Source organism: Rhinolophus ferrumequinum, chromosome 7, assembly GCF_004115265.2.
Source record: "Rhinolophus ferrumequinum isolate MPI-CBG mRhiFer1 chromosome 7, mRhiFer1_v1.p, whole genome shotgun sequence".
In the NCBI taxonomy this organism is placed as follows: domain Eukaryota; kingdom Metazoa; phylum Chordata; class Mammalia; order Chiroptera; family Rhinolophidae; genus Rhinolophus; species Rhinolophus ferrumequinum.
In genome coordinates this window covers 78,032,270-78,045,938 of record NC_046290.1, presented here as the reverse complement: position 1 = coordinate 78,045,938, position 13,669 = coordinate 78,032,270, and positions in this window count along the sequence as shown.

Sequence of the window (13,669 nt, the reverse complement as noted above, 5' to 3'; positions counted from 1 at the left end):
GGCATCAGTGAAGATGCTTGACTGTGTTAAAAAGAAATGTCTTCCCCTCCAGTTCCTTTTTATTTTGTAATAGTACATTTCATTTCGATTATGTTTCACTGTTGTCTGAAAATAGGGCAGAAATTGTCAACTGAGGACACAACTGAAAAAAAATGTTGAGTTAATGGGGAATTTTTTGTTTCAAAAATTTTTATTTCCTAACAGATTCTGGGTAACTTAGCCACCTGGCTTTAAACACAGACCTAATGACTTTCATCTTTTCCCCTTCAACACACAGTACAAAAAGCGTTTCAAGACTAGCTGCCTCAGGAAGAAAGTGATTGTTACCACACAAACCAGTGCTGCAAGTATCATCATACTTTTCAACCATTGACACAAATGTCTTTTCTATTTATTGTTTTTATTTTTTTTAATGGTAAGTGATCATATTAGAAAATTTTTAAACAGAAAGATAGGGGTCCTATTGATAAGAAAGCCTGTCGCCCACACCCAAACCCCCATTCCTTAGTCCTCTGCAGAGGCAACAAGTGTGACCAGTTTCTTTTCCCGAAATGGATCTACAGATAAACCCACATATGTGTGAATATGGTCATACTCACGTACTTACATACAATGGTGACCCAAAGACCAATTGACTCAGCAGAAATTCAGATTTTCATTCATTTGACATAGCCTGGCCTTTTTCCTATTCCAGATACCTATTAACGGTTATTAGGAACAATGGCTAAATTAATAATCTTTTATATTTTGAAAGGACTAAGGAATGACTTAACCAAAACACCTTATAAACTCATACAGAGAATTGAACAATAATAACTGGAAGATCATAGCACAAGATTCTTATATTTTTGTTCTACCACTCCTTAGTTGCCACGACGTAACAGAACCTTTTAACGCTGAGCATGACCGCACTGGGCTGCTGCAGAAACCACCACAGGCTGACATGGACTAAGTCCCACAGCAGAGGGGAGCTGGAGCCAAGGTTTCTCTCAAAACGCTTAATGCTGGAGAGGAGACCCCGGGCCACGCCAACCCCCAACCTCAGCTGCTTTGGGTAACTGGGACTGTTTGTTGCAACGCTGCGGCTTCTTAGTAGAAAGCCAGATTGTGGTTCTCACAGTGCAGACCTGGTTGTTTGTACCGGCTTTGCTTCCCTGCCTTCTTCACATAGAACATGTAGAAAACATGGTTTGCAGGGTGCCCGCAGTAAACCCAGGAGACCTTATGGGCAGAATCTGCTATGGAGGCTCTGTTGGTCCAGGTCTCACCCCACACCCTTCCTCTCAAAGGGCTGAAGGTATCATATCTTCGCACACAGCAAGTCCGTGCCAGGCACTGACATTTGTCATCATTTGCTACCTACGCGAGGCCTGCAGACCACTTTATTGCAGCAGCAGCTTCGCCTGGAGCTTGTTAAAAAGCTGGCACTCATGCCCATCAAATCAGCAGCTACGTTTTAACAAGCTCCCCAAGTGAGTCTTAGGAACATTAAAGTTTGAGAAGTGTCGATCTGCAGGTGATGTCTAACTCCTTAATGTGCTGTGTAAGGCCCCTGGAGAGCTAAGCCCAACCTACCGCTCCAGCCTCCTCTTCGGTCATTTCCCCCTCCCAACCCAACCGTAGTGAAGTCTGTAATACCTGAAGACACTCTGGTCTCGCTAGTCTGTCCTTTGCACAGGCTGGCTCTCTGCCTACAATGCCCTTTACCTGAACTTTTACTTATCCTTCAACTGCCAATTGAAAAGTCAAGCTTCGCCTGCCTCGCTGAATCAGGCAGAGCAAGACACTGGCCTGTCTCCCACCCGGTCACTCTGCATTCTGATGCTGTGCCTCTGTTCTAGTACTTATCACATTGGACAGTAATGATCTGTTTACTGTCTATTTTCTCAAGCAGACGTGAGCTCTTGGTGTCACTAGCTTTAGTGTACTCATCTTTGCATTTCTAGCAGGTAACACAGCACGTGGTAGGTATGAAATTCATGCTCATTGGATAAATCAATCCGGGAATCTTGCTGGCCATTTCTGCCAGAAAACTATCTCCTCTAAAGACAATAGTGTAAATTATATTTATAAATCATTTCAAAATAATTCTGTGTGTATGCCTCTGATTTGTGGGCAGTTTCATAAAATACTGGATAGCTTGTAAACCCATTTCTTAGGCCTCAGGCCAGATGTAAAATTATGATCTATCTTTCAAAGATTTAATATATTTTAACTAATAAAGTTATTGCAAAGAGAAAGTAAATCATATCAAAATAAGTAATAGATGAGAAACATCTGATATGACTACTGTCTACTGAATCACTCTCCAGTGCTTATTTTTCAAAAATGTAAGACTAAATATTGGCCACTCACTGCCTTTCCCTTAAAGATACTAAAAATGCAGTTCCTAGCTGGTCTGCATTCACTTTAAAAACCAGATTCTCTTGTATTTTTTCTTCTCCACACACATCCTCAGCTGGCGTGCTCCAGGCACCACTCTTTCTGTCCTCATCTGGATGCTGGGGCTATCCCACTGTGCTGGGGAGACTCATACAAAGACGATGTAATAAAAGACCAAGTTCCCCCTTATGGCTGAACAACTACAAGTGTGAATTTCCCGGAGAAGTGCAGCCTGTGAGACCATACCAGGTGCTGAAGAAAGCCAAACAGATAGAATTTCTTTCCTCTTCTGAGTTTAGGAAAGTGGGTATGAATGGGGAGGATATTAACTCTTGCAGGAGATAATGTGGGCACCTGTCTTTGAGAGGAGGAGCTCCTAGGACATGAGAAGGGGCCACGGTGGTGACAGCAAAGACTCCAGGAGTTGGCTGCTCGCCATCCCTCAGAAAACATGGAAAGGGAGCAAATAATTTCAAAACAGAGAGGATGAAACTTGGCAGCACAGACCACTGATTTGGGACCCCCAGTTTTAGGAAACTGCTTCTTTAGCGCAGAGACGATTGAAAAGAAAGAAAGCAAAAAATCACATTTGCAAAATGGGCTTGTGCGGTGCATCACACACCCAGACCTTGAGGCCTAAAGAGTTAATGCAGCTCCTTTCATCTCTCACAGGGAAGAAAGGGGCCCAGGGAGTGTCTCCCAGATCTAGTTCACAGCCTAAAGAAGAAATGCCTAAGCCTTACTATCAAAGGGTGCAAGAAAATAACACTAATCTCCATTGTCCTGATTAGCTAATCAGTTACTAAAAGCATAAACAGAAAATTCAGGACTGTCCCACTCCCCTAGAAGTGCTGTATATATCTCCTTCCTCCCTTCATACTTTAGAGACACAGGAGTATGCCAAGTAACTTGGGCCGTGATTTTGTTACTCATGTATATCAGAACGAGGCCACTGAGTGTGAGATTCATGCCCCGCCAGAAAACGGGCTCTAGTGCAGTACCGCTGCTGCCACCGGTGAACTGTTGAAAAGAGCTCTTGAGGCTGTAAGAATTCAGATGCAGCGGACTCCCTACAGAACCAAGAAACACATTCTTTCCTTAACCAGGATTCGCCTGCGCTTCAGGCTGAGATTTTTTTTCCCTACAGCTAAATAGCCACCTTCTCTCTGGAGGTGCCTTTCCGCCCAGGTCCCTCAATGCTCTTTACACATCTGCCACGACACTTAGCTTCTTGCATTAAAATTACCTATTGATACATTTGTCTCTCCTCAACTGCATCAGGTAGCCCTAAAGCAGGGGACTGAACCTTACTCAGTTTCAGATTCCCAGCGCTTACAATACATAGTAGGTATTAACAATACATACTTGTCAACATTGGTTGAATTGAATGGACTTGAATCATCTAAGCCAGTTTTCCTGCCCAGCCTGCAATGGCAATGGGAAAGGTAAACACACAGGGCTCCCCACCCAGCTGTGTCCCCATTCTGGTGACCTTTAGCAAGCCATTCCCTGTGCCCGATCTCATTACTGTATCAGACAGGAATCATAAAATGTGCCACCTGGATCGGTAGAAACAAAAACAATTGACGTGTCCCTGTCTGAAAAGTGCCCAGATCTTCAGAGGAGAGGAAGGGCTGTTTGGTTTTTGTTTCTTAGAACTGAGAGCCAGCCCAGCAGAATTTCACAAATAGGACACAACTTGACTACATCGTCCATGTTTGTTTATTTGTTTTTTTTAATACAACTTTTAAAAGTTTTATGTTTACAGAGAAATTGCAGAGAGTATAGAGAGCTGCCAAATACTTGGCACCCAGTTTCCTTCCCTTATTATTAGCATCTTACATGACTATGGTACATTTGCTATAATTAATTAACCAGTATTAATGCATTGTTATTGACTATATTCTGATTTCCTTAGGTTTGACCTGGTGTCCTTTTTCGGTTCTAGAACCCCATCCAGGATACCACGTTACCTTCAGTCATCATGTCTCCTTCGGCTGTGACATTTTCTCAGACTTTCCTGGTTCTGGATGCCTCTGACAGTTTTAGAGCTCTAGCCAGTTATATTGTATAGGCTTGTGGGGACAGAGCCCCAAAAAGTAGTTTCCAGGCTCTCGGCCTCGCATAGAAAGGTGCTGGCTCAGGTAGTAAATGGCCGTCTACTGTGAACAAATGGCCATCAGCTGTGGCTAGTTGGCCGTCAGCTGTAACCAGTGAGCCATTGGGCAATAATATAACTGCTGTGGCTAGGCTAGCAGAAAATGGGGGCTAGCAAGAAGATGGTGGCTGAGCCTGCAAGCGGTGCAGTGAGGGTTGAGAATTGTGTGGCTCCTGTTTCCTGTGTCTCCAACCCAGCCGCCAGCGAGACTATAGTGGTGTGACTCCCCTACCTATGGCTCCGTGGGTGTTCCTTTTTGGCCTCACCATGTCCTGCGTTCTTGTGTGGGGAGCGGGAGCAGAGACCCTGCATGACTCCCTGCCCGAAAAGGCTGTTTTTCAATTGGGATTCGTTTGATGTTTTCCTCATTATTAGACTGGAGCTATGGGTTGTGGGGAGGAAGATTACAGAAGTAAAGCACATTTTTATACCTTTCTACTTTTTAAAAATCCTGTGTGGATTCCTATCACTTCCCCGCCCCCCACATTATACTGACAGTGCCTGTTAGTATCAAGGAAATGGGGCGTCATTCTGGTGTATTACAGTAAGTCATTCTTACCTGTTTGGATTTCACTAGCAGGAATGGACTCTAGAGAGAATTTCCCAGGAGGAGAGGCCTTAGAGCCACAGACCACAGGCCCTCATGAGTTTTGTTTTGTTTTTTTCCCCCATTTATGGCTGTATTTTATTTTATTTTTAACTAAAGTTTATCGGGGGTGACAATGGTTAGTAAAGTTACATAGGCTTCAGGTGTACAGTTCTGTCAGACATCATCTGTATATCACATTGTGTGCTCACCACCCAGAATCAGTTGAGATCTCATGCGCTTTTCATGGTGAGCTGAGCAGAGGGACCGAGCAAAGGCACCAAGCCCCCTGCATAGAAGACAGAACAATCCTGGTAGTTGACCTGGTAGAATATACTGCCTGAGGGATTTGCTAATCCTTTGCAAGTAATGAAAGCCTCGGATGTGGAATAAGAAGTGATAAAAATATGGCCAAGATTGAAAGCACCTGGTCAGAGAAACACACCCATGCCCTCTCCACCCTCTGGAGTGGCTGAGGCTTGAGTACAGGCAGCGAGTGGAGATTTTATGACTGGAAGTCATGTATGGGGTGGTGACTAAGAGCCTGGCTCTCTCCTGGCTCTGCCACTGCCTCTCCTGATGACGGGGCAAGTCACTCCACTGTTTGTGCTTCAGCGCGCCCGCCTCTGAAATGGACAGAGTAGTACCTGCCTCGCAGAGCTTTGTGGGGATCCAATGGGGTGATGTGATTAAGCACATAGTGCCTGACCCATAGTGAGTGCTCAGTACTTATTAGCCATTATCGTCATTATTATATTGAGATTGGAATGGAGCTAATCTGGGAGGCATCCTAAACTTAAAACCCTAAGGCTCAGACGTCTTCTAAATAAGCTAGCTGAAAAAACGTGTCAGATTTCTGGGAGAGATTCAGGAAACCTCTCTTTTTAAGAAGAAACAAACAAACAAACAAACAAAAATCCTTAGTTACCACCCACATGCAGCGGCTGGTAGGTGGAGAAGGCAGACGCTTAGAGTTTTTCAGGAGCGTGGCCGAATTATATACTTCCTTGTGTCTTTTTCCCACACAATTTAAACTTGGAATCAAGTTCAGAGGGCATTTACTCAGGGCCAAGTCGCTGCACTCTCTAGGGTCATGAAATTGAACCAAGCCAGCTGGCCCTCACTGGAGAACAGTGAACTTGGACTCTGGCTACTCAGCCAGCCAACTAATGACCTGCCAACACAAACAAGCTTCAACATTCACCCTCATCTTAGTACTCTGGTAAGGATTAGAGGGACTCAGCTATTTGAAAGCTCTTGGTAATCTGTAAGTTGCTTTTAATTGAGAAGTATCAGTGTTCTGTTAAGCTCTTTGCCCAGGTCTCTGTCTCTGAAGAATGTGGCAAGAAACGAATGCAGTGAGTTCTCCTCTTCCTACACCCTTTCACATTTATACTCCAGGTATTATATATAGATGGTGCAAGTGAATAATGATAACAGAGAGGATCCACTGAGCCCTCAGTCTGTACTGGTTACAATTCTAAGTTCTTCACGTGTATTAATTTAATCCTTATAACAGCTCTCTGAACAAGTACTGTTATTGTGCCCATTTTTTACAGATGAGTAAGCTGAGATAGAGGAGTTAAATGAATTGCTAAAGGTCAAACAGCTATAATGTGGCTAGGACGAGGGACTAGGTTTGATTGTATAACAGAAAACTCAAATAACGTGGTTTAAACATGTTCGAGTTTAATTTTCTCTTGAGAAAAAGAAGATAGGTGGTAGGCAGTCAAGGCTAGAATGGCAGCGTCACCATTCTTAGAGACTTGGGCTCATCTTTCTTTCTTCTCTAGACATCTTAGCGCAAGACTCCTATAATATCTTCAGTTTCTCCTCAGTAGTCCAAGATGGAGATTGGAATGCCAGGATCAGAATTGTGTTTCAGTTAGAAGAGGAGGAAGGAAAGGGAAAACAGCCCCACCTAACAACTTCCACTGATATCTCACTGGCCACCCCTAGCTGCAAAGAACACTGGGAAATGTATTTTTCTTTGCTTTTTCTCCCTCCCTCCCTCCCGTCCTTCCTTCCTTCCTTCCTTCCTTCCTTCCTTCCTTCCTTCCTTCCTTCCTTCCTTCCTTCCTTCCTTTCTTCCTTCCTTTTAAAGTTGGGCACATTTCTGAAGGTAAAAGGAAGAAAACAAATTTTAGACTCATGCACCATATAATATAGAGTGTCTCAGAAAATAACTGTGGTTTTTGTTGGCGGGTGAAGGTAAGGCTGTGTTACTGCCTTGCAATAGTCATTTGGAAAATACAAACAAGGTGATGTATACAATTTTTTAAAAAAGTTAGACTTCCAGTTTCCCCTTATCTAGAATTTAGAATTCTAATTGATGAGATTCCATAATTTCATAGTATTTAAATGATTATTTTAGACTCTTACAATTAAGAGTAAAAGAAGTATTATTTAGATGAAATAATTTTCTTCCTTATTTTTATTCTGATATTTTAATCTGAAGGTTTTTTTTTCCCCGCAAGACATTATTACGCTCAGATTTCCCTTTCAAAGAGTAAATGTCCAATGTGAAAGCTTTCTTTTGTTTTTTAAAAAAAGAAAGGAAAAGAATATTTGAATTAGCTGTTTAGAGAATTTCTTAGTTGGGTTGCACTGTACTTGATTATGGCTAAAACCTTTCTTTTGATCTCAGTTTCTCCAGTTATAAAGTAGGTATTATCATTCATCTGTTCATTCGTTCATTCACTAAATACCTGTGGGCTTAATAGGTGTTAGATGCTTTATACGTGATAGTCCTTTCTGTCTCATGGTTAACAAAATAATTGGGTAACGTAACAAATTAGTTAGAGTTTGCTCCTCAATGAGTACTTCTATGGTTAAATAGAAGTATTTCTTTTCACACAGGTAAACCAAACTTGGTACTGTTCTGTCATTGGAATGAACCCCTGGCCGTTTGCAAAAGGTGAAGAAAGTCACAGACTCACCCCGCAACGAGGAGAGCAGAGAAGTTTATTCAAGAAGAAAGACACTTCCATTGACGTTGCCAGGGCAGACAACTGCACCTAACTTTAGGTGAGCTTTTTCCTACATAGCACAGGGTAGGTAAATTTCCTTACAGCAGAAGATGTGACACATAGGTCATTTGATTGACACATATTGTTTATATAACTAGTTTCTTTCTGTGCGTGCTGTTACCCAGAATGCATACAGAAAAACCCCCGGGGGCGGGGGCAGGCGGAGGGACACGCCTTAATGTTCACTTTGTTTTAATTGTATTATAATGAGGCTGGAATTCAAGTAATGGACGGGTTTTAACAGTTTGCGCATGTGTGAGGAACCAGTTAATACCAGTTGGGTCTTATCTCCTCTTTTTAGGCGTGTTTGGACACCTTTGATTTATTTCTAGGGGATGAGCCTGGGCGGTGCCTGGGAAGGGGGATGCAGGCCTGCTCCATCCTCCTTCAAGCTCACTTTTATTCACCCTTTTTTACCTCATCAGGTATATTGACAAAAGAAACTTAAAACTCCTTTGGAATCATGAGATACAAATATTTCAACTAAGTACACATTATACATAGAAACATATATTATGAAATTTTACAAAAGACAAGTATTAACAATTTTCCTTTTAAGAGGAAACAATATACTGTGAAATGCCTTTGTGAAATGCAGTGCTGTCCCCAGCAAGCTGATAAAACTGTAAAACTAGATGTCTTTGCAGAAAATATCCTTCTCATTTATATTAATGTACCAATATTGCTTCTCTAAGGAAATATTTATAAATATTGCGACTGTGTTCCATAAATGTGTTAGGAAGAAAATAACAGTAGATGAATCCTCTACAATGGAAAATATTATAAAGACAGTTCCCCTGATAGATTTCAAAATTGTCTGTGTCACAGTAAACAAAGAATTGGGTTCTGAGTCAGAGCCTAAGGCTCTGGCTGGGGTGTTGTGGTTTATTTTCAGTTTGTTATTAATTCTGATTGCCTTCTGACACTAGACAAGCCATTCAAACTACTGAATTCTTCACGTTTGCTTTGCCAGAATACACAGCCAACAACGGCTGTGGAAGAGCCTTAGAGCTCCTAGAAGCTCCCGTATACCAACTGGAGACCTGTCTAATGTGTGGGCATTGAGAGAAAGGGGCGACACAAGTGGTTTGAGTCCTTAAAATAGAGTGTAGTTACTTCAAATTGCAAAAGACACAGAACCCTCCATTTCAATTATGGATTCAAATAAGAAGCAAATGAAATAAAGCAGAGTCAGTGAGGAGAAGGGAGGCAGCAAGAATAGTAAGACTTGGAAGGAGTGTTCTGTGGAAAGGGAGTAAATAAGGCAGTTACAAAAAAGCAGCAAATAGGTTAATAAATAAAATTCTCAGCATGCTTTTCCCATTGTGCCATTGGTCTTATTTAGAAAAAGGTGATTTTAAAATTTTAAACATATACCATAGCTCCTCTGTTTGCCTTGGCTGGCCAGTGTGTAGTTTGAGGACAGGTGACAATGTGCCTGCCTCTTGGCTAAAGCTTGTCCTTCCTGATCCTCAAAGTCAGTGTTATTTTTATACTATAATGCTTCTAGAATCTCTTTCTTAGCATTTTTTCCTACTCTGCCAATTTATTCCCGGAAATACTTCTCTCCTCTATAATAGAACAACAGTGCTGGAGCCCTAGCAAATACTTAGATTAATCAATAAATCAGTAGCCTAGTGGTGGTGCTAACATTCTTAATTTCAATTTAATGGAGATATAAGCTGTGCCCTTTGTTCAGGAACGCTGACACAACAAGAGGGAGAATTAAAAATATGTCTTGGTGGCAAAAGAGGACAAAGACACACTATCATTTTTGCCAGAGCCAATCATCTCCTTGTTTGATAAGGACACAGCCGCCAATCTAATACTAATTCCTACCTCTTAATATACCCCGTTCTTCTTACTCACGGCTGCCAAGAGCAATACTTAAATCTCAATCCGAGATCCTGTAAATTATCCTCCCTCCTTCTTCCCTATATCTTCCCCTCCCCAACACTTACAAAACAAACAACGTTCTAAAATAAGTAAGGAGCAAACAGGAAGATGGCTCTTAGAGTCGTCCCATTCCTCTCATTGCCAGCACTGCTGGCTCCTAACACCTCAAAGCAACAGTGCACTCAAAATCCCTCAGTGTGGGAAAACACACTGACGCTTAGCTATGAGGCAGGAAGAGTAATGCAAAGTGAACCTTTCCCTAAGATGATGACTGAAGTACTGAGGGGAGGTTCTTCAGCCTCGTAAAAAGCAAACTTTGGTGGCAGTAACACAACCAGGCATGATGAGACAAGCAGATCAAAGAAACTAAAAACGGAGTATGTGGTTAAATAATTTATCACGATGCTGCAGCTGTATTGATTAGAGGGAGTTTCTCTCTTAACCCTACCTTCCCTTGCCTTTAGAAGCTATCATCTCCCCAAAGAATCATGCCCCAATGTGAAAGGGTATGGGGTGGGTTACTGATCAGGACCTTAGTTAAGAAAAAACTGGTTATCTAATATAGTTCTACCATATCTAGTGACAAACAAACTGATGATCTCTTTGCATATCTCATTTCCTAGGAAAGAAATGGTATATCATTTCACAGTGTACCCTGCAGGAATAAAAGGTTCTGCCCTCCCTACCAAGATCATGTTACCTCAGCATCAAAAGCCTGATACAAAATTGAAGCTTTCAAAACACAGCACGGTAGTAAAAGGACATTTATATTTTAAGAATCTTGTTTATCTTGTTCACTGCTGAATCTGTCCCACCAGAACACTACCAGTCCCATAGTAGGTGGTCAGTCATGTTGAATGAATGAATGAATGAATGAATGAATGAATTTTGTTGGTATATTGGGGTTCAGTGAATGGATTTGGCATTCAGACATGAAAGGCCATGTGCTCAGCAATGTGTGTTAGGGAGCTGCTGGCTTCTATGACAGCCTGAGTTGGCCATCCTAGGTTTCTTCCTGGGTAAAGTCTTGCTTGCTGGAGAAATAGCTTGTCCTCCGAGCTTGAGGACGGATTTAGGATATGGGCACACAGTTCCAACTGCCATCTGGGAAACTCTAAGACAAGGGTAATTCTGTGTGCTTAAGCAATCCCAAAGCAGTTTGTCACCCTCTTTACATCAAAGACTGTTTGTGACAAACTCCTGAAGAAAAGAAACTGTTAGATACAATGTTCTTTTTACCTCAAGGGAAAAGGGACTCAAAAAGAAAACACTGTTCTTATGCAACTGAGGTAACCACTTGGAAAAAAACCCAAAAAATCCTGTTCCACTGAAGATGAAATCTACATGACCAAACTGGTTCATTCCAAGAGGAAATTCTAAGAATTTGTCCCAAATGGGTATTGAAAAGCTATAGGAAAGGTATATGGTGACATATCTCCATTACAGACAACTTTGGCTAATGTGCTACTTTTCTTCTTAATAGTTAACATTTTATGGCATTAAATAAAAGAACATATTGAAAGAGAAAGAAATATTAGGTAGAAAGAGAAAGAAATATTAGGTAGATGTGCCTAGTTTTCTGGTGATATTTAAACTGATCAGAGAGTACTAGAAATAATCAGATTCTAGTTAGAGCCAAAAAATGGCCTCACTCTTGGATTTTGGACAAGATGCAAGGTAGAGCCCAGGCAAAGGCTTCTGTCCCTCTCATCCCAAATTTCTCAAAATGACCGATGTTTTCTGTTTTTGTTTTTTCAATTCACAGTAGTACTTTACAATACAGAAAGAGAAACCCTGGATGAGCCAGAAATTATTGTCAGGAATCCTGAAATACACAGAGCAGATGGAATAATGTTAACAGAGAAAAGGTACAACTTAAAAATGGCAGTGACTTCAAATGTGCTACTGACTCAGAAAGGGCAGTTACAGGGAACAGGAGGAGCCCTAGGCAACCAGACAGTGATCAGGTGGGACAAATGTGGACATTAAAGCAAAAATGCTGAAGAATATGTTAGTACATCAGATTCAGTAATGTAATAACAGAATTATATGTCATAACCAAGCAGGATTTATGCCAGAGTTTCAACACTGGAAAATATATTAATGTAATTCACTCTATTACTAGATTAAACATGGAAACCATACCATCTTGTAAATGCCTCAGAAATGCATTTGTTAAAATTCAACATGTGTATCTAATGTAAAAATTCTTTTTTAGCATATTAGGAATGGAAAGAACCTCAGTAAAGGATATTATTAAGCCTAAGTCCTTATTCCAAAAAATCCTCAGCTACAAAGGTGAACTATTAGGATGGCTTCCATTAAAGTCAGAAATAAGGCAAGAATGACTGTTATCATTTCTGCTATCCAGTTCAGCAAATGAAATAATCTGTAAATATTGGCAAAGAAGAATAAGAAAATGGCCAAAATATATTCAGATAATAGCATCTTTTTAAAAAAATTCCAGGATCATCAACTAACAAACTATTAGAAATAATAAGAGTCCAAAAAAGTGACCAGAAACAAGATCAAGACAAAGCCTATAGCTTTCAAACTTACTAGCAATACCCACATAAAGGATATTGCTATAGACTAAATGTTTGTGTCTCCACAACAATTCATGTATTTTTGAATACATGACCCCCATGACATATATTTGTAATCCTAACTTTCAGTGTAATGGTATTAGAAGGTGGGGCCTTTGGGAGATGATTAGATCATGAGGGTGGAGCCTTCAAGAATGAGATTGTTGCCCCTATAAAAGAGACCTCAGAGAGTTCTCTCACCGCTTCTGCCATGGGAGGAACAGTGAGAAGACACTGCCATTTTCTTGACTCTAAGTGTGAACCCCTGTGTTTATCTTTCTACAGGCTTGTTGAGTTCTTGAATCTGTACATTAATGTTTTCCATCAAATTTGGTAAGTTTTTAGCCATTTCTCCAAATATTTTCTCTATCTTTCTCTGTTTCTTCTCTCTTTCTCAACATATGTATACCAGCGGTGTCAACAAAATGTATACAAGCGGACACTGGTCAACATTGCTCAAGCAGTAGTTCGCCGTAATCAGAAGTGTCTGGACGCTGATCATAACCATTTTGAGCACCTCTTGTAATTGTACAAGTCACACGTGACTTGTATTCATCTTTTGTTATCAGTATACATTATTTCAGTTTTAATAGTTTTCCTTTCTTAAAATGTGAATACAGTTTTTGGCACCCTCTGTATAGTTTATATGCTATATAGAGTCCAAAATATGGATATAGCATAAATTATTCAAGCACTCCTTTATTGGTGAAAGTGAAATTCTTCCATTTTTTTACCATTGTAAACCATGTTGCAATTAACATATTTATATACACCTCCTTAAAGGATGCTTCTCTGAGGATACTGAAAAGTGAAATTGCTGAGTCATTTAACATTTTAATCACTGCTGCCAAATTGCTCTCCAAAATAGCTATATCAATACTCATAATTAAAGGTTCTTAAAGGCACACATTTCCTTACACTCTTCCAAAATCTGTATTATCAGTTTATTTTAATTGCTAATAACCTGATGAATGAATGATAGTGTCTGATTGTTTCCCTTATTACTATTGTGGTTGTACATCTTTTCATGTTT